Raw genomic sequence first — 12,694 nt, 5'->3', positions numbered from 1 at the left:
GGCGCGCGATGTGTGTACTGTGAAGGGGGCATCGTGTGGCATGTACGTCCAGTAACCAGTATATGATGGCCACGCGCCGCTGCACCGGGCATCTACCTTTGGAGCGAGTTACCGTTGCTCCACCCACCACGCCGTAGCCCAATTAACATGCATGTAACGTAATGATAATTCTGGCCTGGTTACCCCATGCATGTTACTCTTATTAGACAATGTGTTTTGGGAACTGCTCGACATCCTAAACGTGGGTGCGGCTATCTCATTATATAAGGGGGTACAAAGAGGTATCATACAAGTCATATACAGTTATATACAGAGAGGCTACGTATATACAGTCTAACACCCTTCCTCAATCTTAACTGTGGCCTGAAGTACAAAGCAAGTTAAGATTGTGCCTACATCCTACAAACTGAGGCTGTGGAAGAGGCTTCGTGAAGATGTCAGCAAGTTGATCCTTGGAAGAGATGAACTTGATACGGAGTAGCTTCTCTGCAACACGTTCCCTGATAAAGTGATAGTCAACTTCAATGTGTTTTGTTCGGGCATGGAATACCGGATTCGATGAGAGGTATGTAGCACCAATGTTGTCACACCAAAGTATCGGAGGCTGGTCTTGAGAGACTCTCAACTCTCTCAACAAAGATTGTGCCCATATGAGCTCAGCTGTGGCATTAGCAACCGCCTTGTATTCAGCTTCAGTACTACTGCGAGATATTGTAGCTTGCTTGCGAGCATTCCAGGCGATCAAATTAGGACCAAAGAATACTGCATAGCCCCCCGTGGATCGCCTATCATCAGGACTACCAGCCCAATCTGCATCCGAGAAGGCCGAAAGCTCACAAGATGTAGCGGGCTTAAGGAGCAAGCCATACGAGGCGGTCAGAGAGACATAGCGCAGAATCCGCTTCACAGCTGACCAATGAGATGTCCTGGGTGCATGAAGATACTGACATACACGGTTGACTGCATAAGAGACATCCGGCCTGGTGATAGTGAGATATTGCAGACCACCAACAAGGCTGCGATACTCAGTAGCATCATCAGACGAAAGAGGGTCGCCATCAAGCACAGACAACCGATCAGTGGCAGACATAGGAGTGGTAGCATGCTTGCACTTCAACATACCAGCACGACGCAGCAAGTCAAGAGAGTACTTATGCTGAGTGAGAGTCAACCCAGCAGAAGACCGTGAGACCTCCAGACCAAGGAAATAATGCAGAGCACCCAAATCCTTGACAGCAAAAACTACACTCAGTGAAGAAACAAGGCGGTCGGCAGCAGCATCAGACGAACTAATGAGAATGATATCATCCACATAGACCAGCATGTACATCGTCACCTCAGGACGCTGCAGAATGAACAGTGATGTATCAGCTGTGGAGGAAAGAAAACCATGAGCTCGAAGAACCGAACCAAGGCGTGCATGCCATGTGCGAGGGGCCTGCTTCAGTCCATAGAGAGCCTTCACCAGGCGACAGAGATGCTGAGGACGTGCAGGATCAACAAAACCAGGTGGCTCGCGCATATAAACCTCCTCCTCTAGAACTCCATGCAGAAAAGCGTTCTGCACATCAAGCTGAGGGAGAGACCATCCGCGAGAAACAGCCAAAGAGAGCAGCAAACGAATGGTAGTAGGCTTGATGACTGGACTGAACGTGTCTTCATAATCAAGACCATACCTATGTTTGAAGCCCTTGGCGACCAGCCGTGCCTTGTAGCGTTCAATGGAACCATCACCATGTTTCTTGACCTTGAAGACCCACTTGGAATAAATAATATTGACCCCAGAAACAGGAGGAACGAGTCGCCAACTATCATTCTTCAAGAGAGCTTGGAATTCCTCCTCCATAGCAGCGCGCCAGTGCGGAATACCGAGAGCAGCCTGAAAATGTCTAGGCTCCGCAGTGGGATCAGCAACGGCATGAGCAACACAGGCAGCAATCCATGCAACAGTCCCCCCAGGTGTTCACTGGTGTTCGTGTGTCGTCTTCACACTGGCATGCGCGCCTTGGTCACCCTGCTGCTTCCATAGTTCGCCACGTCCTGCATCGTCCTGAACTTTCCGTTGTGTCCAATAAAATTGCTGAAACTGTCTGTGATGCCTGTCAGCAAGGCAAGAGTCATCAACTTCCGTTTTCTGAGTCTAGTCGTGTCGTTAAACAACCTCTTGAGCTAGTGTTTTCTGATGTATGGGGTCATGCCCAAACGTCTGTCAGCGGCCATAATTATTATGTCAGTTTTATTGATGCTTACAGTCCGTTTACGTGGGTGCGGCTATCTCATTATATAAGGGGGTACAAAGAGGTACCATACAAGTCATATACAGTTATTTACAGAGAGCCTACGTATATACAGTCTAACATCTCTCTCCGTTCTTTTATAAATTTCATTATAAACTACATACGGACTATATTTTAAATTTTATCTATATACATTCGTCACTAATAGAATTATTAAAAGTTCTTATATTTAACGGAGGGAATATTTCGGAGTAGATTTGGCACTGATCTGCGAATGGTGCGTGCCTCAGCCTCGGGTTAGATATAATATCTTTTATTGAGACGAGGTGGATTAAGAGGATCTTTGGTACTGATGGCGGTACTCGTACAGTCGATCAGAGTAGGTAACGAACAACGAACTAATTAATGCGTCCATTGTCAGCCTTCTCAACTGGATCTGCCAAAGTGCACATGGCTCGCAGCGGTCAGTCAGGGTCCACGTTAAACATGGCGCCGCAAAGTCCGAAGAACATGAATATACTACTAAAACTTGCTAGCCTCGCATGCTTGGATCCAAGTACTAAAGAAACAAAAATTAAATTAATGAGTATTTATTATCCTTCAAACCCACCAATCCCGAACTTGCATGAGGAGTTAAATTAGGAGAGAGATTACTAATGCACATTTTAGTAGGGGTACCCCTCACTAAAAGATTTTAGGCTCAAGACTAAGAGGGTGATTGGATACGCTTTAGTCTCATGACTAAAAGTAATGAGACTAAGACTTGCCAGCCTCATCCATGCTTGGATCCAAGTACTAAAGAGACTAAAATCAAGTTAATGAGCAGTTATTATTCTTCAAACCATTCAATCCAGAACTTGCATGAGGAGTTAAATGAGGAGAGAGAGAACTAATGCACATTTTAGTAGGGGTACCCCTGACTAAAAGATTTTAACCTCAAGACTAGTTTTAGCCTCTCTTTAGTCGGGGGTGCTTGAAACTTTAGCATCTTAAAGAGACTAGTTTAAGTCAGACTAGTTTTAGTCTCTTGAATTCAAGCACCCTCTAATTTTAACCTCTCTTTAGTCAGAGGTGTTTGGAACTTTAGCCTTTTAAAAAGACTAGTTTTAGTCTTTTGGATCTAAGCACCCTCTAAGTCACACTCTTAGAGTATTTTTCGTCTAATATTTACTTATCTTTCTGTTTAAATTTTTTGTTTTAGATTTGTCTAGAGGCAGGTTCACTCATGAGCTGAGGTTTATGGGAAGCATGTGTTGCTGAGTAGGAGCCGTTAGTGTATTCCTCTACAATGGGTGTTTGCGAAAGCACCAACCATAAGCTCCAAGGGAACAATTCGATCTGTATTATCCAATGATCAGCGAGCAGGCACGATAGGTGCAACCAAAGACACAAAGAACCGTTTCCGTTCACGGTGCTGAAAAGGAAAGCTACTACTCGGCCAAATAGTGCTAGGTGGTACACTGCGAGTCCAACTCAGCAGAAGGAAATCGAACCAAACAGTTAATTGGTCCAAACTATGGTCGGACAGTTACATGAACAATGGTATTTCAAGCTCATCAGGGTTCAAGTCCTGATCACATTTATTTTTATTTTTATTTTAGGATTTTCAACTATGCGTGTTCAGTAAATTTGTCAATCTCAAGATAATGTATCGGTTTAGTCTTTTGAAGGCGTTCATACGGGTATGATGTGATTCTAAACCGAAGTTGTAATTCTATATTTTTGGAATAAAATCCTATGCTTCATCGCAAAAAAAAAAAGGTTCATAACATATTCTAGTTTCATACGGGTACCAACCGCGGCACGACCGACATCGAGATCCTCTTCGGATCCAGATGCTACTCGTGGGGGAGGGTCATTGTCTGGATATGGCAGCGGGATGCGGTGCTCCCAATGCCAATGTACTTGGTGCATCAGGACACTCATACGATGGCGAGTCCGGCGGGATGACGCCGACAGGGGGAGCACGCCGGGATGGACTTGCCCTTGTTTTGGGCACAGAAGCCGGTCATGGGTGTTGGCTAGGGTTTGGTCGCTGAAGAGGGAGCAGAGAGGTCGCGCGATGGGGACAAGGTGATGAAAGCAGATGAGGTCGAACCCCACCGCACGTTTGGATTAAAAAAGGCCGACCGCAGTCGATGACGCATTGGTCCGTGAAGAACGGTCTTCATTAATTATGTTGACCGCGGATAATTGGGGCGAACATCGAGAGGGCGCGCACGTCCTTTCATTCCTAAATTTAGGCCGAAAATGAATCGGCGCGGACGCGAAACGAACGCATTTTGATAATGGATCCACGTGTTGGATTATTATATTTGTTCGCGTAAATCCAAACAAACGACGACGGACGAAAAGCATCACCCCGTTGGAGTTGCAGTATTCTGGCCTGGTTGCCCCCATGCATGTTAACTCCGCAGTAGATTTGGCAATGATAGGTGAATGGTGCATGCCTCAACCTCGGGTTAGATAGTTCTTTTATTGAGACGAGGTGGATTAGCAGGATCCTTGCCACTGATGGCGGTGCTAGGTTTACAGTGGTACTTCTTCCGCTTTTAAATATAATTTCTTTTAAAGATTCAGTATAGAAAACATACGGATTTATGTAGTCTCATTTTAGGATGTACTCCTAGATTCATTAATTTTGCTCCACAATTTATCTATAGTAAAAAAACGTTTTATATTTAGAAAGGTACTCTACTAAGTAGTACTACCTCCGTCCAAGTGTATAGGGCATATTCGTAGTTGTAGGTTGTTAATTTAACTAGTTAAATATATATTAAATGTGATAAAAATTACATATTCAAGAACTACATTCCCACATGAATCTAATGGTATATTATTTATTATATATAATATATATTTAGCTAGTTAAATTAATAACCTAGAACTACGCGCATACCCTATACACTTGGACGAAGGTAATACTGGTAGATCACAGTGGGTAAGGTAAGGAACAACAAACTAATTAATGCAGTACTCGTAGATCAGAGTAGGTAAGGTAACGAACAACGAACTAATTAATGCGTCCATTGCCAGCCTTCTCAACCGGATCTGCCAAAGGGCACAAGGCTTGCAGCGGTCAGTCAGGGACACGGACCACGTTGATCATGGCGCCGCAAAGCCTGATTAACAGGAATATGCTTGTGTAAAAAGATCATGGTAAGATTTCCATGGTTATTTTGTGATCGTAAGTCATACTCATCAGAGTTCAAGTCCTGATCATTTTTTTTTGTATTTATTTTAAAATTTTCAATGATGCATGTTTAGTAAGTTCGTTAATTTTAAAATAATGTACCGGTTTCGTCGTTTGAAGGTGCTCATACGGGTAATGATGTGATTCTAACATTAGTTTCATAACATATTTCAGTTTCATTTATCCGAGAACATATTTCACAATTATGTAATTTTGAGTTCAGCTATTTCAGAACAGATAATTGCTCTCATTTCGTTAATTAAAAAAAAGGTGAATAAATTAAAATAAATGTTTCAATCCATTTCAATCTTATTTTCAGTTTTAGAACCTGCATTGCACTTTCAAACACATGCCTTTTACTTCTAGAACATGCATTTGAGAACCACAAACGTGCACATCAATTTCACATACCACAGAACATGTTCCAATTTCGTAAATATGTACATCGATGTCACGTACCAAAATCTAACAATTCCCCATGCAGGTGGTTGCAAAAGATCACTTCGACGAATGAAAAGATAGAGCCATGGTAAACTCACACAATTAATAAACCCATAGAGAAAGAAAAAAGGCTCCCATGCGTTAGGATGTATTCGCCCCCTCCCCCCCCCCCCCTCCCGAGCACTGCCGCGATCTACCCAACCTCTTGTGGCCTTAGGGCCATGAAGGCGCGGTGGATCGTGGCCCATGCTGGGGGTAGGGTTCATGCTTTCTTTTAGGTGTTTTTGAGCTTGTTTAGGGACTGTGTCCTGCTAGAGGAGGTGAGTAGGCGAAGACTCTGTGAAGACCGTATAAGGTTCTTCCGTCTAGCCCCCGTCCCGGGATGCGTCTCGCGTCATTGGAAGGCGTGTGGAGGTGTTTTTTTTTAGATCTCATGAGATTCAGACGATGTTTGTGTTTGATGGATTCACGTGGATCTTATTTTCATTCGTCTGTGTTCATGTGTCCACATGTTAGAGCCTTTTGATCTATGAATTTCTTCATCGACGGCGGTTGTTGTTCTAGTGCGGTAGTTTTTTTAGGGCCTTAGCACGATGATTTCGACCGTGTACTACATCAATACTTACCCCGCGTCGGTGAGAGAGGGACGATGATCACGATGCACCTCCGATAAGTTTCGGTGTATGTAGTTGTCGCTAAATGGTCTACAGACGTGCATGCATATTTTTTGTTATTGTGTTCTTTGTACGGTCATGGTGTTTGATGAATAGATCGAAAGTTTCGCGCAAAACAAAACTCCCTCGGTAAACCAAAGCGCACCCCGGCGGTAGATCTATTCTAAGTAAAGCAAGCAGTCATCATCATGTACAAAAACCATCAGCAGATTAGATCCAATGGACCACATCAATCCTCCTCGAAATGAAACAAAAACCATTGAATCAAAGCACTAATCACAACAATTCAAGGCCCTAGCAACTAGAAGCCACCTCCGAATCACTGTCGAGACGCCGTAGGACAGCATCGCTAGCGACCCAGCAGCTAGCACGCGCCCGCGGTCACCGCCCCCAGGCGATCCACCACACAAGCGGCCGAGCGAGACGACGGCGGCTCGAGCCTTTTCCTCTTTGGCGGATGCAGTTGCAGGACGGCCTGGCCGGGCAGCCGTTGCCGGCTCTGCTGTGACTGATAACCACCTCACTGTGCGCCGCTGTTGCCATCGCTGTGGATCACGGATCGCTTTGCGGTGCTGCAGTGCGCCGCCAGCCGGCCTCGTCGCCCGCTCGCGCTGGACCAGTGCAGTGCATGGGACTACGCGAGTCCTTCGGGCGATGCCGATCTAGCGGCCTCTAGCTGGACCACCCGCTCCGATCCAGTGGCGCGCCATGGGCGTTTGGTGTAGAGGGCATCAATAATTGTGCCGGCGCGGCGGCGGCGCTGCCTGCCTCGACCGTTCTGTTACCACCGACTCACCGGAACATGGAGCTGGATAAAATGTGCACCGAGATCAAAACCTGGGGATGAAAATGTTGTCCATTCACATTCACGAAAGCAATGGGAGGCGAACAAGCGATCGTTTCAGATTTAAATGACCGGTTAGAGCATCCACAAACGGACATAGTAGCAAATATGATCCCCGTCCCCTATTTATCCGTCCACACATTCATACTTTTTATTTTTTTTCTCATATATCCGGTCACTGATATGTGATTGACGGAAAGGAAGAGAGAGAAAGTAAAAGAATAAAAAAAAGTGATCCAGGATAGGGTCGTGTCCTACGTGGCGGACTGGCCGGGCATGACCGGACGCGTTTGCAAGCCCTCGTATCCTTCCTATATTTAAGATGGATATGAACTTTTTTGCGGATAGTCCAGACTTATAGAGATGTTATGAGGGGTTTAATTGGATCATTTTTTTTCTTCTCTCTTCTCTTCGGTCACTGCTCAGACACGTTTGCGAACGTAGGAGGGATCGTTTGAGACGTGCGATTGTAGATGCTTTTAGATCTTTTAAGACAACTTCAACGGGGCGACCCAAACGGACGCATGCTTTATCCGATTTTCGTCCGTTTGGGTCGTCCGCCGGTCTGTCCGTGTCCGTTTTTTAAAATGAATCGGCACATGCACTCAACGGAAAGTAAGTGGGCAACAACATTGTAGTATTATAATAATAAAAGAGAGGTGGATGAGAGTGGGCCAACAAATTAAATAAGCATGCAGAGGTGGGTGGGTGACTGTGTGACAAATAGGTCAGGCCGGTCACATGCGGGCACAGAGAGGACGCGCGCGTCCGCTTCGTTTCCGCGCCGACGCATTTCAGTTTCAAATTAGAACCAAAAATGGGTAGGCGCGGATGTAAAGTGAACGCGTTTTAAAAATGGATCCGCGCGTTGGGCCATCACTTTTGTCCGCACGAATTCAAACGAACGACGACGGACGAAATGGATCGTCGTGTTGGGGTTGCTCTTATTGAGGCGAGTTGGATAGGGTTAGATAGTAAGTACTCCTTCTGTCTTAAAATAAGTGTCTTAATCTTAATACAACTTTATACTAAATCTAATATAAAGTTGAGACAGTTATTTCGAAACGGATGGAGTAGCTAACTAGCAACAAATGCCCTGTTTGGATACTCTAGATTAGCTAGTGGTTAGAGTTAGTTTCTAGCTCATGACTAACCCTAAACTAACTCTAGCCAAATAGGTGTTTGGATGGAAGAGTTAGATTGACAATAGATGCACTTTATGGAAAGAGAAAAGTGATGTTTTTATGGGGCCCATGAGAACTAGCTCCAATTAGCATCTCTTGGCTGGTAGGAGAGAGAGAGAAAAATATGTTTTAATGAACCCATGAGAACTAGCTTCAATTAGCATCTCTTGGGTGGGCTAGTTTTTTAATGGGTTAGATGCAACTAGCTCCAATCTAACCCTTGTATTTGAATATTTTAGGGTTAGTTGAATCCAAAATAGCTCAAGCTAACTCTAGGTTATGGATCCAGCCCAAACTAAATAATGCCTCGATTGCCAACCTTCAACTCCATCTGTCAAAGTACAGAGGGCTCGCAGCGGTCAGTCAGGGGTCCATGTCTGTCATGTCGCTGCAAAGCTGGAATAACAGAAATGTTTGTGTGAAAAGATCATCCGATTTTCATGCTTCCCTTGTGCTCCGGTGAAAACGAAACACTACAATGATCACGTGTGATGTCTAGTTCGAGATGATGGGAAGCATGTGTTGCTGAGTAGGAGTGATAGAGTCAGTGTATTCCCCTACAGTAGGTGTTTGCGAAAGCACCAACCATAGAACTCCTCCACATGAACTCTCTAAATTGTTTATTGACGTTTGTTATCCAACGAGCAACGAGCAGACAACGACACATTGAGTCAAGACACACGGCACAGGATAAAACCGCCTCGTCTATGCAATTTTTCTTCTTCTTTTAGGCAAGTTCTTGTGTGGATGATGAGTTTTTCGGCATGCTGCTGGCAACGATAGCTACCACTCAGACAAGTAGTACCGGTACTCTGCGGGAGGAACCCGACCCCGGGAGCACTAGCACGTTGCCGTAGCTATGCAAGAGCCAGCGATGTGAAAAAGACTTGCAGAAGCAACCTCGCCCTCGACTGGCAACGGCAATCCACGGATGGCAACGCCGTGGTGGTGGTGTGGTCATTACTATACCACGTCGTCTCCTCCTACGCGGCAGTGCGCCACACAGATATGTCAGACATTTACAACCGTACCCCTCAAACCTTTTTTAAAAGACCGGTCAACCGATAAGAAAAACAATTCAGACGGATCTCTTAAACTGACCTCCAATGCATGAGCTCAAAGACATCCTTTATATTCAACCCAAATATAAGGCGAATATGTGAAAGCCCGGACACGCTCGTCAGGTCAGCCTGACGGTGTGTCCTCATGCGGCCTCGTCTGAAAACCTGACGGTCCGACGACACCGCGTGCGGCGCTACGGTGTAAACGCCGCATAACGCCGCTCCGTCTCACTGCCCTTATCCATAGCCAACTATTTAAGCCGGTCGACGTCCCGGAACCCTAGCACATCCATCTCATCCCTTCCACCGCCGCCACCTTAGCCTGTCAGCCAGGGCCGTGTCCAGGAATTTAGGGCCTTGGGACGGTAAAAAACAATATGCTACGATTCGGCTATTACTTTGTGCAATGCGTGCTTGGTGTCACATGTATGTTCCAAGATTTCGTCACCTTGTTAAGGAGTTGATATCGTATCGCATAGAGTACTCCAAGTTGCACATTTGAGTTGTATGGTCATCGAATATAGAACATGGCCTTAAAATTTTGAAAAGTCATACTCCTTTGTTTCATATTATTAAGTGTGTATTAATTTCCCTGCTTAAAATAAGGTGTTTATTATTTTTTCTGAAAAATGGTGTGTATTAAGTTTTAGGGGATTTGAAAATATTAAGCCTTCTTTTCGAGCTCTTTTTTTACCAGTCTTTTCCAGCTCCGTGTGGTGCGGGTGGTGACGGCGGTGTCCGCTCAGATCTTCGGCCTGTTGTTGGGAGCCGGCGGGCGACGACGTCGGGCCGTTGTTCTACCTAATAAAATCGACGGGCAACGATGTGAGGCCGTTGTTCTATCTAATAAAATCGGTGGTGCTATGGCTCCTCTCGCATCAAGACGAATATCTGCTTGATTGCTTGTCCTCCTTAATGGTCGGACTGTCAAGTTTCAGAAAGCTTCACCGACGAACTTAGTTGGATGCACATGCCTGAAAATTGCTACATCGAATAGGATTTGGTCGTGCGCATTCATATTTTTTTGACCGTTTGATTTTTAAATAATGCAGAAACTCTGTGTAATTAGTATCTTCGTGATATCAATATATTTTCCTAGTGAAAAAAAATAAACCTGAAAACCCAATCCAATAGGTTAAAAAAACGCCCCTTCCAAACACTATTCAACGCCGCCGCCGTCCTTTTTTTTTCCAGGCGAAGCCGGGACGCCGGAGGCAGCCAACACATGATCCCCAACGCACAAGCTGACGAATGAGACGATGCCGGGTCGAGCCTTTTCCTCTTTGGCGGACGCAGGGTGGCCTGGCCATGGCCGGGCAGCCATTGCCGGCCGGCTCGCTGGCCTGCCGGTGTAAGAGCAACCCCAACGCAGCGATCCATTTTGTCCGTTTGGGTCATCCAGACACAAAAGCTGGCCCAACTGGATGCCCAAACGGACGCGCGTGTCCGCCTGCTGTCCGCTCGTTGTCCATCACGACCCAAACTGGGCGCAAAATTGGGCAAAAAATGGGTCCGCGGCGGACAAAACTGGGCGCTCATGTCGTCCGCTCCTCCCCTCTCGTGTCCACCCTGGTCCCACTTATTAGCGGTCTGCCTCTCCCCAAGGCCGATGTCGGTGGAAGTGGCCGGCGACCTGCCGCGGCTGCTGTCGTTGCCCATCTCGACGCGGAACCGGCAAAAAGAAACGAAGTTGAACTAAGCGGGATGAAGGGTAGGGCCGGGCCGAGGACGTGCGGTGGTGGGGCGGCGGCGGACGGGTCATGCATGGCAGCGACCGAGGTGACGGGATCTCGCGCGGCGGCTGCGAGATCTCGCGCGGCGACTGCAGGATCTCGCGTGGCGAGAGCAGACGTAGGTGGTCGGGCTACGGAGGGAGGCGTCGCGAGCGAGGGAGGAAGGCGATAGTGGCGGCGTGATGCAGTTCGCAGGAACGGACAGATGTGATCGGGGGAGGTAGGGAAGTAGGTCGTGGGGAGCGGGTGGTGGTTCTTTTTTTCTTCTATACCGGAGAGGTGGGTTGGGTTCGTCCATCGACCGACCCTGTCCGCATCTTGTCCGTTAGATGGACGCGTGATCCAAACAGACAAAATTCGAACAAAATTCGTGTCCATTTGAATATTGGCGTTGAAGTTGCCCTAACCACTTGAGTATACACAGCTACTGTTGCGATCGCCATGGATAGTTGGATCACGGATCGCTTTTCCCAGTGCTGCAGTGCACCGCCGGCCTCGTCGCCCGCTCGCTTGCGTTGGACCAGTGCAGTGCAGTGCAGTGCATGGAACTCCGCGATGCCGATCTAGCTGAGAGCCTCTAGCTGGACCACGCGCACCGTCCGCGCCATGGCTGGTCCACTCTAGTCACCGGACACATGGAGCCGGCCGGGTGAAATGTCAAACGAGAAAACTTGTGGATGGGCGAAAATGTTGTCCATTCACTGAAAGCAAGCGGGTGTGGATCATCCTGGGCGTAGTAATAGTTGATAAATAAATTCTGCATCCCATGTTAGATTTGGCAATGATGATTCACACCTCCGGCCCGATCTTTTATTATGACGAGGTGGATTGCGACGATCTTTGCGGCTGATTGCGGTGCTGGGTCCGAACTGGGTAGGAGTGGATCGGAGTGGGTAAGGAACAACGAACTCATTAATGCGTCAAATATGCAGTACGGAGTAGATCTGATCAAGTGCAGGCTCGCACACGTCATGGGTCAACGTTTATAAGGGCACGGCAAGACCACAAGGCCGACGTAAAAGCATCTCGAGCACACCCGTATAATCACGGTCACCGGAACCGTAAAATTCCAGCGACCAAATATTTTTTCTACCGGATACTGTAAACACGGTCCAGTCCGTACATTATTTGCGATCATAAACGCGAGCGCTCAGCCACTATATCTGTCGGTTCGACCGCTGGATGCGGGTCGAAACCCTATCCCACCGCCATCGTGAAAAGTTCCCCCATCTCAGCGCCGGCGCCTCCAATCCGACGTCGCGCGCCTCCATTCCGCCGCGTAGCCGCTCTAGTCCACTGCCCTTTGATGGCCAACTCCGACGGCCGT

The sequence above is a fragment of the Hordeum vulgare genome, chromosome 3H (assembly GCF_904849725.1).
Source record: "Hordeum vulgare subsp. vulgare chromosome 3H, MorexV3_pseudomolecules_assembly, whole genome shotgun sequence".
NCBI classification, from domain to species: Eukaryota; Viridiplantae; Streptophyta; class Magnoliopsida; order Poales; family Poaceae; genus Hordeum; species Hordeum vulgare.
This window is presented reverse-complemented; position numbering follows the sequence as displayed.